This window comes from Convolutriloba macropyga, chromosome 10, assembly GCF_964194025.1.
Source record: "Convolutriloba macropyga chromosome 10, txConMacr16.3, whole genome shotgun sequence".
NCBI lineage: Eukaryota > Metazoa > Xenacoelomorpha > Acoela > Convolutidae > Convolutriloba > Convolutriloba macropyga.
The window spans coordinates 28,256,966-28,271,506 of record NC_134477.1 but is presented as its reverse complement, the minus strand read 5'-3'; the positions used below and the strand labels follow the sequence as shown (position 1 = coordinate 28,271,506).

The window sequence follows — 14,541 nt, the reverse complement described above, 5'->3', positions numbered from 1 at the left end:
GATCGCGAAGCAGCTGATGCGATCAAAATGGCTGCAGACAAAATAATGGAGGCGGCAACACTAATAGTTAACTGTATGACTGAACTCCGACCTGAGCTGAAATCACTGTCCAACAGAAACTATCGTGAGATACAGATGTCCACGAATGCAGTGAAGCAATTAGTAAGTTCAATTACCAGTCCAATTAGCAAATCCTTTCCTATACAATTAGCTTTTAATAAGGCTCCGTTTTTTATACTTTATCGTTTAATTGCTCTTGATTGCGTGATCTAAAACTCTCTCTCAATCGCAATTTCAAGCAGCTGAACCCAATTGGCGGCAATTTAATACGAAAAGTTAAATGAAAACTGCGCCGAAACTGGTGTCGTTTCTAACATTAAATCTTATTAGTGGTTTATGTTTACCTCTAATGTAGTTATTTGAAGCCCACTATTGAACTTCTTAGTCTCATTTAGACTCCCCTCCCTTCGCCCAGACTGAAGCAGGCTGCAATTGATTAGAGCTCCCTTAACTCGTTCTAGAGCAATTCTTCCGACGTTTAGTTGGTTATGTTCGTTTCTTTTTTCAATTTGAAGATCTAAAAGTTTTGCTTTACTTCTTTGATCAAGTATTGTTTTAGACAACCAAGGTTTCCAAGTTGGGAGTGTTACTTCCTACTCCAAAAAGTTATCCCGAAAATGGTGAACCGCTACTGATGATAACGAAGGGTCCAGGTAAGGGCTCTGACTTGGCACCTGTTGGAGGGTCAACCCCCCAACTTATTGGTCGCAATGCCTGCAAAGTATTATGGACGAAAGAGGAACTCATGACACACATGCTGTCTCCTAAATTAAAGAAGAAAGAGGGAATGATGGCTCGGACAGATTTCTCACCCACCAGGAAAGAGCTACTGAAAGGTGCGCTTTATAGATTTATCTGCATGGATCTTAGAAGTTGATAGTTGCTGTACAGTTTTGACTTGCGAGATATTTAGGTTCCCCAGATTAAAGCAATTCCTTCTTGATTGTGCATTTTTTTTATTTTAGACCTCTTCAAGCTGAAGTTTGAGGAAAAGTGGTTCCCAATGTACGAATTGGCGAAATCAAGCTTGAACAATAGAAGCAACGAGATTCGCTCTAGTGAACGTAAAAGTAATGAGAACAAAGAGAACATGCCAAACGGAAATGGTGGCTTAGTTGCAGAAGAGATGAACGAGGCAGCATAAACAATATCTAAGAAATTTCTGAAAAACTGAGAAAAATTCCATTTTCATGTTAAAGTATCTGCGTTTTGATTTTTTAAAAAGCAACGCTTTGTTTCAAAACCACAAGAGACCTTGGAAGTCTTCGTGTATTAGCCAGATTCAAATGCCTACAGATTAAATGTTTGTTTGTTTTCATTTGTGTATTGTATTAGCATTCCAAATTTGTTTTACTGTTTGCGCTGTTGTCTCCAGTTAATTGGACTTGTTTTCTTTTAATTGCCGTGCATTTTCGCTTAGCAAGTATTTTGCCACAAACTAGCTTTGAAGACCAAATTTTAATGTTTTTAAGAAAAAGTATGTTACCACGAAAAGTAGACTGGTCAATTTTGGCACAGTGCGATTCCTTCGCGGTGAAAAAACTTGTGGAAACTCTGGAGCGACCTGCAATGCAACCTATTCAAACATTGAGGGAAAGCAGTTTTGAACGAAAACTGAGCAGTGATTGTCGATTTAGAGAAACATTTGAGGCAATTTGTCTGGCATACACAAAACTTGAGCCATCTTTTAAAATCAGGTACGATAATTATGGTGGCTACAGGCTATTGTATGAAGGAACCGAAATTGTTTGGCCACCAGCAATCTTTAAGCGAAATCCATTAGGCTTTGTCACTCCAGTTCCCGATGGCGTTGTTACGGATCTTTCGCTCATGTCATCGGAAAGAACTGGCCAGCAGTTGCTTCTCCTTGGTCCTATACGGTTCGTAAACTCTGATTGTAACCCAAATTGTGAGTATGACTTTAGCGGTGACTGTGGCATCGTTCAACTTAGGGTTAAGCGAAAAATAAAACGCGGAGACAAAATTTTCGTGAAGTACGGACCAGAATTTTTTGAGTATAACTCTTGTCTCTGCAAGACTTTTGAGCTCAAGAGAAATGATGACAGAAAGCTTGAGGCGGACCGTATTTTACAAGAAGTATTGCAATTATTTCTGTCAGACATCATAAATGAAGCTATTTGTGAACCTAAAGTGGAAGTTTCAGTCATATCAACACCAAGTAGGAAAACAAGAAAGCGAAAACTAAGAGCCAGAGATATAGTAGAAAGAGTCAATGAGCTGACAAGTAGTCCACTTAGTTTTTGTGAGTCGAGCCCATCTTCACCGTCCCACGACATCGGTAACGTATCGTTGGTTGCAGACCTCAGCCCATTTGAAGGGGATTGCGATAGCGTAGTGGCTGGTTCTGTTTGCGTTACTTCATCAGATGAAGAAAGTGTCGCTAGTAACTCAAGTCAATTGTCTAACCTTTTAAAATCTGAGCAAATTTTTCAACTTCCTGCTTTTAACTCTTTGTCAACTATTTCTGATTTATGTTCAGTACGGATGACTGCGAATGACAGTTTCTTTCAGTTTTCTGTTGATTCAGATGAGCTTGTCGACAACTTTTCCGATATGTTGTTCGTAGGAAGTGATTTATCTGTTAGAAATGCATCTTTGCTGACCGATTTATTCTGCTCTCATTTCAAACTTTCGGACGAGTGTTCAACTGTTTTACATACCTTGATAAAAATATTTCTTCCCAGTCCTAACAATTTTCCTTCGGGCTTTTCCTATGTTCGTAACGCCAAGAAAATGTTCCAGCAAGAGGTACGTGTTTTACGGAAGTCGCCAAGACAGTCATTTTGTGTGATGAGTTTTGTTGTCCAACTGCGTGATACAGTTCAAAGGAACCTTGATAAAATTTTGAGTTACGCAGAATTTCGCAAGCAAAACCCCTATAGCGATTTGAACTGTTCTTTGTCACCCCCAGTTGAGATGACACCCCAGGGTGATTTGTTTTTCAATTTGCTTCTTTTCTCAGATGGTGTAAATATTAAAAAGTCGACATTGCGAAAAGAACTTTGGCCCATCTGGATCCAAATTGCCGACTTGCCGCCTCGTCAGAGAATGTCAAGAAGTAATATTATTTTAGCAGCTCTTTTTGTTGGTAATGTAACCCCTAACTGGAATGAATTGATTCCGCATATAAGGAGTGAATTGCTATCAAGTATTGAACTAAAACATAATAAAAAGTCGTTCCGAGCTTTCTTCAAAGTTAAACTACTTGTTTCCGATTTGGGTGCAAAATGTCACATGTTGAATATGTTCAAGTTCAATGGTTTCTACGGCTGTCATTTTTGCACCGCAGAAGGAAAAACAATAGGAAAAACCCACTTCTATTACCCCTATGGGCAACCAGGACAGATCCGAGAGCGTGATGTTAACGATTGTTTTGTGGAATTTGCTCAATCGCTACCTGTTACTAAATTAGTCAACGTTGCCGGTGTTAAGGGAAAAAGTGTCTTCGCTGATTTGATTGAAGTTTTACCGATAACGGCACCCATTGACTACATGCACTGCGTTCTTTTGGGTGTGTTTCCTGAGGTCCTGAAACTATGCTATAAAGCTCTGTCACAAGACGAGAAAATTAAAGTTAATATTGTCATTTCTCAATTATCTTATCCGCGGGAGTTGATCGCCTACTCGCGAAAAATCCGCTCTCTTGATGAAATGGCCCAATTTAAGGCCAACGAAAACTTTAATTGGCTCTTTTATATAAGCCCGCTCGTTTTTCGGCGTCGAATTCCAGAAAAACTTTATAATCATCTGTTGAATTTGTCTTTTGGTGTGCGTCTTTTGTTAGAGTCAAGCTGTGATTCTTTTACCTATGATGCACAACTGTTTCTTGATACATTTTGTGAAGAAATAAACACTGTTCATGGGGGAAACGAACGCATCGAGACTACAAATGTTCACTGCCTACGTCACTTCGTTAACCAAGTGAGACGATTTGGCCCGCTTTACTGTTATTCCACCATGAGCTTTGAAGCCGCAAATAGAGTTTTTGGCGAAATTTTTTCAGGAGCACACTCAGAATGTGAAATTATTTGTCGACGAGTTTTGATGAGACAAAAACTAACAAACATTGAGACGCAGGATCCGCATCTGAAGTATCTCATTTCAAAAATAAATTCAGATTTCGACAACAACAATGATGCTTGTATGTCAGATGAGTTTGTGGAGACGAATGCAGTAAAAATCGGAAGAATGTTTTATCCAGAAGCCGAGTTTTTTAACCGTCATCTGATCAATGGTGTCTACTTCGACTGTCCTTGTTATAAACGGTCAAAAATTGGAAATTGTTTTGTTTCATTTGTAAGAGACAACGTGGAATTCTACGGACAAATTCTGTACTTCATCAAAATAAGCGGTCCACCCTTCTTTGGTGAAGTTCAAGCGAACGTTAATCTTTTTGAAATTGTGGAAGAGATTGGGCCAGTGAAAGGTTTTTTCTTCCGCGTACGTTCAACTGATCACGAGAAGATTTTTGCCCTGCCACTTTTAAAGAAAATTTTCTTGTTTACAGACTTCTCCAAAAACAAAGATCTTTCACAAACGGAAAAATTTATTGTAAAACTTTGCTCATCTTTTGAACATTCGTAAAACTTCCTGCGTAAAAATTCAATTAATAACCTCTACTTTTGCCAATTTTGCCTCACAACGCATCAAGTTGCTGAACTTGCTCTGCGTAAGCATTTCAATCAATAGCCTCTCTTTTTGCCTCACAACGCATCAAGTTGCTGAACTTGTTCTGCGTAAAAATTCAATTAATAACCTCTACTTTTGCCAATTTTGCCTCACAACGCATCAAGTTGCTGAACTTGTTCTGCGTAAGAATTTCATTTAATAGCCTCTACTTTTGCCAATTTTGTCTTACAACGCATCAAGTTGCTGAACTTGTCCTGCGTAAAAATTCATTTAATAACCTATTTTTGCCAATTTTGCCTCACAACGCATCAAGTTGATGAACTTGTTCTGCGTAAAAATTCAATTAATAACCTCTACTTTTGCTAATTTTGCCTCACAACGCATCAAGTTGCTGAACTTGTTCTGCGTAAACATTTCAACCAATAGCCTCTTTTTGCCAATTTTGCCTCACAACGCATCAAGTTGCTGAACTTGTTCTGCGTAAGCATTTCAACCAATAGCCTCTCTTTTTGCCAATTTTGCCTCACAACGCATCAAGTTGCTGAACTTGTTCTGCGTAAAAATTCAATTAATAACCTCTACTTTTGCCAATTTTGCCTCACAACGCATCAAGTTGCTGAACTTGTTCTGCGTAAGCATTTCAACCAATAGCCTCTCTTTTTGCCAATTTTGCCTCACAACGCATCAAGTTGCTGAACTTATTCTGCGTAAAAATTCAATTAATAACCTCTACTTTTGCCAACCAATTTTGCCTCACAACGCATCAAGTTGCTGAACTTGTTCTGCGTAAGAGTTTCAATTAATAGCCTCTACTTTTGCCAATTTTGTCTTACAACGCATCAAGTTGCTGAACTTGTTCTGCGTAAAAATTCAATTAATAACCTCTACTTTTGCCAATTTTGCCTCACAACGCATCAAGTTGCTGAACTTGTTCTGCGTAAGCATTTCAACCAATAGCCTCTCTTTTTGCCAATTTTGCCTCACAACGCATCAAGTTGCTGAACTTGTTCTGCGTAAAAATTCAATTAATAACCTCTACTTTTGCCATTTTTGCCTCACAACGCATCAAGTTGCTGAACTTGTTCTGCGTAAGCATTTCAACCAATAGCCTCTTTTTGCCAATTTCGCCTCACAACGCATCAAGTTGCTGAACTTGTTCTGCGTAAAAATTCAATTAATAACCTCTACTTTTGCCAATTTTGCCTCACAACGCATCAAGTTGCTGAACTTGTTCTGCGTAAGCATTTCAACCAATAACCTCTCTTTTTGCCAATTTTGCCTCACAACGCATCAAGTTGCTGAACTTGTTCTGCGTAAAAATTCAATTAATAACCTCCACTTTTGCCATTTTTGCCGCACAACGCATCAAGTTGCTGAACTTTTTCTGCGTAAGCATTTCAACCAATAGACTCTCTTTTTGCCAATTTTGCCTCACAACGCATCAAGTTGCTGAACTTGTTCTGCGTAAAAATTCAATTAATAACCTCTACTTTTGCCAATTTTGCCTCACAACGCATCAAGTTGCTGAACTTGTTCTGCGTAAGAATTTCAATTAATAGCCTCTATTTTTTCCAATTTTGTCTCACATTGCATCAAGTTGCTGAGCTTTTTCTGCGTAAGCATTTCAACCAATAGCCTCTCTTTGTGCCAATTTTGCCTCACAACGCATCAAGTTGCTGAACTTGTTCTGCGTAAAAATTCAATTAATAACCTCTACTTTTGCCAATTTTGCCTCACAACGCATCAAGTTGCTGAACTTGTTCTGTGTAAAAATTCAATTAATAACCTCTACTTTTGCCAATTTTGCCTCACAACGCATCAAGTTGCTGAACTTGTTCTGCGGAAGAATTTCAATTAATAGCCTCTTTTTTTGCCAATTTTGTCTTACATTGCATCAAATTGCTGAACTTTTTCTGCGTAAGCATTTCAACCAATAGCCTCTCTTTTTGCCAATTTTGCCTCACAACGCATCAAGTTGCTGAACTTGTTTTGCGTAAAAATTCAATTAATAACCTCTACTTTTGCCAATTTTGCCTCACAACGCATCAAGTTGCTGAACTTGTTCTGTGTAAAAATTCAATTAATAACCTCTACTTTTGCCAATTTTGCCTCACAACGCATCAAGTTGCTGAACTTGTTCTGCGTAAGCATTTCAACCAATAGCCTCTCTTTTTGCCAATTTTGCCTCACAACGCATCAAGTTGCTGAACTTGTTCTGCGTAAAAATTCAATTAATAACCTCTACTTTTGCCAATTTTGCCTCACAACGCATCAAGTTGCTGAACTTGTTCTGCGTAAGAATTTCAATTAATAGCCTCTATTTTTGCCAATTTTGTCTTACATTGCATCAAGTTGCTGAGCTTTTTCTGCGTAAGCATTTCAACCAATAGCCTCTCTTTGTGCCAATTTTGCCTCACAACGCATCAAGTTGCTGAACTTGTTCTGCGTAAAAATTCAATTAATAACCTCTACTTTTGCCAATTTTGCCTCACAACGCATCAAGTTGCTGAACTTGTTCTGTGTAAAAATTCAATTAATAACCTCTACTTTTGCCAATTTTGCCTCACAACGCATCAAGTTGCTGAACTTGTTCTGCGTAAGAATTTCAATTAATAGCCTCTATTTTTGCCAATTTTGTCTTACATTGCATCAAGTTGCTGAACTTTTTCTGCGTAAGCATTTCAACCAATAGCCTCTCTTTTTGCCAATTTTGCCTCACAACGCATCAAGTTGCTGAACTTGTTCTGCGTAAAAATTCAATTAATAACCTCTACTTTTGCCAATTTTGCCTCACAACGCATCAAGTTGCTGAACTTGTTCTGTGTAAAAATTCAATTAATAACCTCTACTTTTGCCAATTTTGCCTCACAACGCATCAAGTTGCTGAACTTGTTCTGCGTAAGCATTTCAACCAATAGCCTCTCTTTTTGCCAATTTTGCCTCACAACGCATCAAGTTGCTGAACTTGTTCTGCGTAAAAATTCAATTAATAACCTCTACTTTTGCCATTTTTGCCTCACAACGCATCAAGTTGCTGAACTTATTCTGCGTAAGCATTTCAACCAATAGCCTCTCTTTTTGCCAATTTTGCCTCACAACGCATCAAGTTGCTGAACTTGTTCTGCGTAAAAATTCAATTAATAACCTCTACTTTTGCCAATTTTGCCTCACAATGCATCAAGTTGCTGAACTTGTTCCGCGTAAGAATTTCATTTAATAGCCTCTACTTTTGCCAATTTTGTCTTACAACGCATCAAGTTGCTGAACTTGTCCTGCGTAAAAATTCAATTAATAACCTACTTTTGCCAATTTTGCCTCACAACGCATCAAGTTGCTGAACTTGTTCTGCGTAAAAATTCAATTAATAACCTCTACTTTTGCCAATTTTGCCTCACAATGCATCAAGTTGCTGAACTTGTTCTGCGTAAAAATTCAATTAATAACCTCTATTTTTGCCAATTTTGCCTCACAACGCATCAAGTTGCTGAACTTGTTCTGCGTAAAAATTCAATTAATAACCTGTACTTTTGCCAATTTTGCCTCACAACGCATCAAGTTGCTGAACTTGTTCTGCCTAAACATTTCAACCAATAGCCTCTTTTTGCCAATTTCGCCTCACAACGCATCAAGTTGCTGAACTTGTTCTGCGTAAAAATTCAGTTAATAACCTCTACTTTTGCCAATTTTGCCTCACAACGCATCAATTTGCTGAACTTGTTCTGCGTAAAAATTCAATTAATAACCTCTACTTTTGCCAATTTTGCCTCACAACGCATCAAGTTGCTGAACTTGTTCTGCGTAAAAATTCAATTAATAACCTCTACTTTTGCCAATTTTGCCTCACAACGCATCAAGTTGCGCGAACCTATTCTGCGTAAAAATTCAATTAATAGCCTCTACTTTTGCCAATTTTGCCTCACAACGCATCAAGTTGCTGAACTTGTTCTGCGTAAAAATTCAATTAATAACCTCTACTTTTGCCAATTTTGCCTCACAACGCATCAAGTTGCTGATATTGTTCTGCGTAAAAATTCAATTAATAACCTCTACTTTTGCCAATTTTGCCTCACAACAAATCAAGTTGCTGAACTTGTTCTGCGTAAAAATTCAATTAATAACCTCTACTTTTGCCATTTTTGCCTCACAACGCATCAAGTTGCTGAACTTGTTCTGCGTAAAAATTCAATTAATAACCTCTACTTTTGCCAATTTTGCCTCACAAAGCATCAAGTTGTTGAACTTGTTCTGCGTAAGCATTTCAACCAATAGCCTCTACTTTTGCCAATTTTGCCTCACAACGCATCAAGTTGCTGAACTTGTTCTGCGTAAAAATTCAATTAATAACCTCTACTTTTGCCAATTTTGCCTCACAATGCATCAAGTTGCTGAACTTGTTCTGCGTAAGAATTTCATTTAATAGCCTCTACTTTTGCCAATTTTGTCTTACTACGCATCAAGTTGCTGAACTTGTCCTGCGTAAAAATTCATTTAATAACCTACTTTTGCCAATTTTGCCTCACAACGCATCAAGTTGCTGAACTTGTTCTGCGTAAAAATTCAATTAATAAGCTCTACTTTTGCCAATTTTGCCTCACAACGCATCAAGTTGCTGGACTTGTTCTGCGTAAAAATTCAATTAATAACCTCTACTTTTGCCAATTTTGCCTCACAATGCATCAAGTTGCTGAACTTGTTCTGCGTAAAAATTCAATTAATAACCTCTACTTTTGCCAATTTTGCCTCACAACGCATCAAGTTGCTGAACTTGTTCTGCGTAAAAATTCAATTAATAACCTGTACTTTTGCCAATTTTGCCTCACAACGCATCAAGTTGCTGAACTTGTTCTGCCTAAGCATTTCAACCAATAGCCTCTTTTTGCCAATTTCGCCTCACAACGCATCAAGTTGCTGAACTTGTTCTGCGTAAAAATTCAGTTAATAACCTCTACTTTTGCCAATTTTGCCTCACAACGCATCAAGTTGCTGAACTTGTTCTGCGTAAAAATTCAATTAATAACCTCTACTTTTGCCAATTTTGCCTCACAACGCATCAAGTTGCTGAACTTGTTCTGCGTAAAAATTCAATTGATAACCTCTACTTTTGCCAATTTTGCCTCACAACGCATCAAGTTGCTGAACTTGTTCTGCGTAAAAATTCAATTAATAACCTCTACTTTTGCCAATTTTGCCTCACAACGCATCAAGTTGCTGAACTTGTTCTGCGTAAGCATTTCAACCAAAAGCCTCTCTTTTTGCCAATTTTGCCTCACAACGCATCAAGTTGCGCGAACTTATTCTGCGTAAAAATTCAATTAATAGCCTCTACTTTTGCCAATTTTGCCTCACAACGCATCAAGTTGCTGAACTTGTTCTGCGTAAAAATTCAAATAATAACCTCTACTTTTGCCAATTTTGCCTCACAACGCATCAAGTTGCTGATATTGTTCTGCGTAAAAATTCAATTAATAACCTCTACTTTTGCCAATTTTGCCTCACAACAAATCAAGTTGCTGAACTTGTTCTGCGTAAAAATTCAATTAATAACCACTACTTTTGCCATTTTTGCCTCACAACGCATCAAGTTGCTGAACTTGTTCGGCGTAAAAATTCAATTAATAACCTCTACTTTTGCCAATTTTGCCTCACAAAGCATCAAGTTGTTGAACTTGTTCTGCGTAAGCATTTCAACCAATAGCCTCTACTTTTGCCAATTTTGCCTCACAACGCATCAAGTTGCTGAACTTGTTCTGCGTAAAAATTCAATTAATAACCTCTACTTTTGCCAATTTTGCCTCACAATGCATCAAGTTGCTGAACTTGTTCTGCGTAAGAATTTCATTTAATAGCCTCTACTTTTGCCAATTTTGTCTTACTACGCATCAAGTTGCTGAACTTGTCCTGCGTAAAAATTCATTTAATAACCTACTTTTGCCAATTTTGCCTCACAACGCATCAAGTTGCTGAACTTGTTCTGCGTAAAAATTCAATTAATAACCTCTACTTTTGCCAATTTTGCCTCACAACGCATCAAGTTGCTGAACTTGTTCTGCGTAAAAATTCAATTAATAACCTATACTTTTGCCAATTTTGCCTCACAACGCATCAAGTTGCTGAACTTGTTCTGCGTAAAAATTCAATTAATAACCTGTACTTTTGCCAATTTTGCCTCACAACGCATCAAGTTGCTGAACTTGTTCTGCCTAAGCATTTCAACCAATAGCCTCTTTTTGCCAATTTCGCCTCACAACGCATCAAGTTGCTGAACTTGTTCTGCGTAAAAATTCAATTAATAACCTCTACTTTTGCCAATTTTGCCTCACAACGCATCAAGTTGCTGAACTTGTTCTGCGTAAAAATTCAATTAATAACCTCTACTTTTGCCAATTTTGCCTCACAACGCATCAAGTTGCTGAACTTGTTCTGCGTAAAAATTCAATTAATAACCTCTACTTTTGCCAATTTTGCCTCACAACGCATCAAGTTGCTGAACTTGTTCTGCGTAAAAATTCAATTAATAAGCTCTACTTTTGCCAATTTTGCCTCACAACGCATCAAGTTGCCGAACTTGTTCTGCGTAAGCATTTCAACCAAAAGCCTCTCTTTTTGCCAATTTTGCCTCACAACGCATCAAGTTGCTGAACTTATTCTGCGTAAAAATTCAATTAATAGCCTCTACTTTTGCCAATTTTGCCTCACAACGCATCAAGTTGCTGAACTTGTTCTGCGTAAAAATTCAATTAATAACCTCTACTTTTGCCAATTTTGCCTCACAACGCATCAAGTTGCTGATATTGTTCTGCGTAAAAATTCAATTAATAACCTCTACTTTTGCCAATTTTGCCTCACAACAAATCAAGTTGCTGAACTTGTTCTGCGTAAAAATTCAATTAATAACCTCTACTTTTGCCATTTTTGCCTCACAACGCATCAAGTTGCTGAACTTGTTCTGCGTAAAAATTCAATTAATAACCTCTACTTTTGCCAATTTTGCCTCACAAAGCATCAAGTTGCTGAACTTGTTCTGCGTAAGCATTTCAACCAATAGCCTCTACTTTTGCCAATTTTGCCTCACAACGCATCAAGTTGCTGAACTTGTTCTGCGTAAGAATTTCAATTAATAGCCTCTACTTTTGCCAATTTTGTCTTACAACGCATCAAGTTGCTGAACTTGTTCTGCGTAAGAATTTCAATTAATAGCCTCTATTTTTGCCAATTTTGTCTTACATTGCATCAAGTTGCTGAACTTGTTCTGCGTAAGCATTTCAACCAATAGCCTCTCTTTTTGCCAATTTTGCCCCACAACGCATCAAGTTGCTGAACTTGTTCTGCGTAAAAATTCAATTAATAACCTCTACTTTTGCCATTTTTGCCTCACAACGCATCAAGTTGCTGAACTTGTTTTGCGTAAGCATTTCAACCAATAGCCTCTCTTTTTGCCAATTTTGCCTCACAACGCATCAAGTTGCTGAACTTGTTCTGCGTAAAAATTCAATTAATAACCTCTACTTTTGCCAATTTTGCCTCACAACGCATCAAGTTGCTGAACTTGTTCTGCGTAAAAATTCAATTAATAACCTCTACTTTTGCCAATTTTGCCTCACAACGCATCAAGTTGCTGAACTTGTTCTGCGTAAGCAGTTCAACCAATAGCCTCTCTTTTTGCCAATTTTGCTTCACAACGCATCAAGTTGCAGAACTTGTTCTGCGTAAAAATTCATTAACCTCTACTTTTGCCAATTTTGCCTCACAACGCATCAAGTTGCTGAACTTGTTCTGCGTAAAATTTCAATTAATAACCTCTACTTTTGCCAATTTTGCCTCACAACGCATCAAGTTGCTGAACTTATTCTGCGTAAGCATTTCAGCCAATAGCCTCTCTTTTTGCCAATTTTGCCTCACAACGCATCAAGTTGCTGAACTTGTTCTGCGTAAAAATTCAATAACCTCTACTTTTGCCAATTTTGCCTCACAACGCATCAAGTTGCTGAACTTGTTCTGCGTAAAAATTCAATTTATAACCTCTACTTTTGCCAATTTTGCCTCACAACGCATCAAGTTGCTGAACTTATTCTGCGTAAGCATTTCAGCCAATAGCCTCTCTTTTTGCCAATTTTGCCTCACAACGCATCAAGTTGCTGAACTTGTTCTGCGTAGAAATTCAATAACCTCTACTTTTGCCAATTTTGCCTCACAACGCATCAAGTTGCTGAACTTGTTCTGCGTAAAAATTCAATTTATAACCTCTACTTTTGCCAATTTTGCCTCACAACGCATCAAGTTGCTGAATTTGTTCTGCGTAAAAATTCGATTAATAACCTCTACTTTTGCCAATTTTGCCTCACAACGCATCAAGTTGCTGAACTTGTTCTGCGTAAGCATTCCAACCAATAGCCTCTCTTTTTGCCAATTTTGCCTCACAACGCATCAAGTTGCTGAACTTGTTCTGCGTAAAAATTCAATAACCTCTGCTTTTGCCAATTTTGCAGATGCGGTTCCTGGTTATCGGTGACTCAAACCTGAGAGACGCACAGTGGTTCCTAGAACAGGACAAGCTTCTGAATTTTTATCGGTAATTTCATTGTCGGAAAATTTCTTTCGATTTTCAGTTTTTTTAGTGATTAAATTTTTTTAGCCCTTCATACGATGCAAAAGGAGGTCGTCGTTGTGAAGACCTGATGGGTCTTGTAGAAAAGGCCAAGTGTTTTACCCATGTGTTCGTGATCGTCGGTGATAACGACGCAAAAACTATGCCAATTCAATTTATTTGTGCAAAGTTTAAGGAATTTCGCGATTCTGTTGCGCCAACTGTTGTGAAATTCGCAGGAAACATGAGACGAAAAGATCTGCCTCGGGAGCTTTTTTCCAAGAACAATATGTTTCTCCGGAATAATCTTGGTTATCAATTGAAAAGTACTAAGGTTATCCGCCGCGAGGACTTTAGTGGCTTTTTTAAGTTTCATTTTGATAAGTTTGGCAAAGGGTACCGACATATGGCTTGTATGATTTATTCGGTCCTCCAGGAGTTCTCTCAATGCTAATATTCTAATATTGGTTGTTGTTTGTAAATCAATTCTAATATTGGTCGTTTGTGAATCAATTCTAATATTGGTCGTTTTTGAATCAATTCTAATATTGGTCGTTTGAAGAGAGAAGAGAAGCGAATTCACTTCTTTGCTCTGCTGGGTTTTGTTTGTCCCCAAATCGCCTTTAACTAAACCATTTATGTTCTATCATTCATCTATTATTCATTCAATGTCATTCTATGATCCGTTTGGACTTTGGTTTCTGCCTTCCTTTTTTTATTTCAGATATATGGTTGCCAACGTATATTATTTTCTATTCCTCGAAACAACGTACAATTCGATCATGAAGTGCATCTCGGAAGTTATTCTCTGGATGTCGACACGAGTCTATCAATCTCTGTGACCTTCCGTTCACGTTGATGGACCTACATGAACATTATTCACACCAGCCATCCTGCTGGACATTGATGTCGGGAGAAGAGTTTAGAGGTCGGAGACGGAGGTAGGAGGAGCCGCAATTCAAGGAGCCGCAATTCAAGGAGCCGCAATTCAAGGAGCCGCAATTCAAGGAGCCGCAATTCAAGGAGCCGCATTTCAAGGAGCCGCAATTCAAATGATCTCCAGATAAGCAAAGAAGGTTTGGACATTATACTCTCTGTGTTTTGTTTAGTTTTGTCATGTTCTTTTATTTCTTCCCTGGTTTTCTTATTTGAAGAAATGTGCTGGTATCGGATGTTTTACTTGCGCTGCAACAGTGCTCTTATAGTTTAACTGAGTTGAGCAACAGTCGGCAAAAAAAACTGTCCAG

The 14,541-nt window shown here is 38.1% G+C and overlaps 1 protein-coding gene across 1 annotated transcript in view; it reads left to right on the top strand.

Annotated features, from left to right (window-relative positions):
- LOC142347977 (lipoxygenase homology domain-containing protein 1-like) overlaps positions 1-14,541 on the top strand; it is a 322,517-nt gene that overhangs the window by 6,072 nt on the left and 301,904 nt on the right. The gene's annotated exons all lie outside the window — the stretch shown is intronic.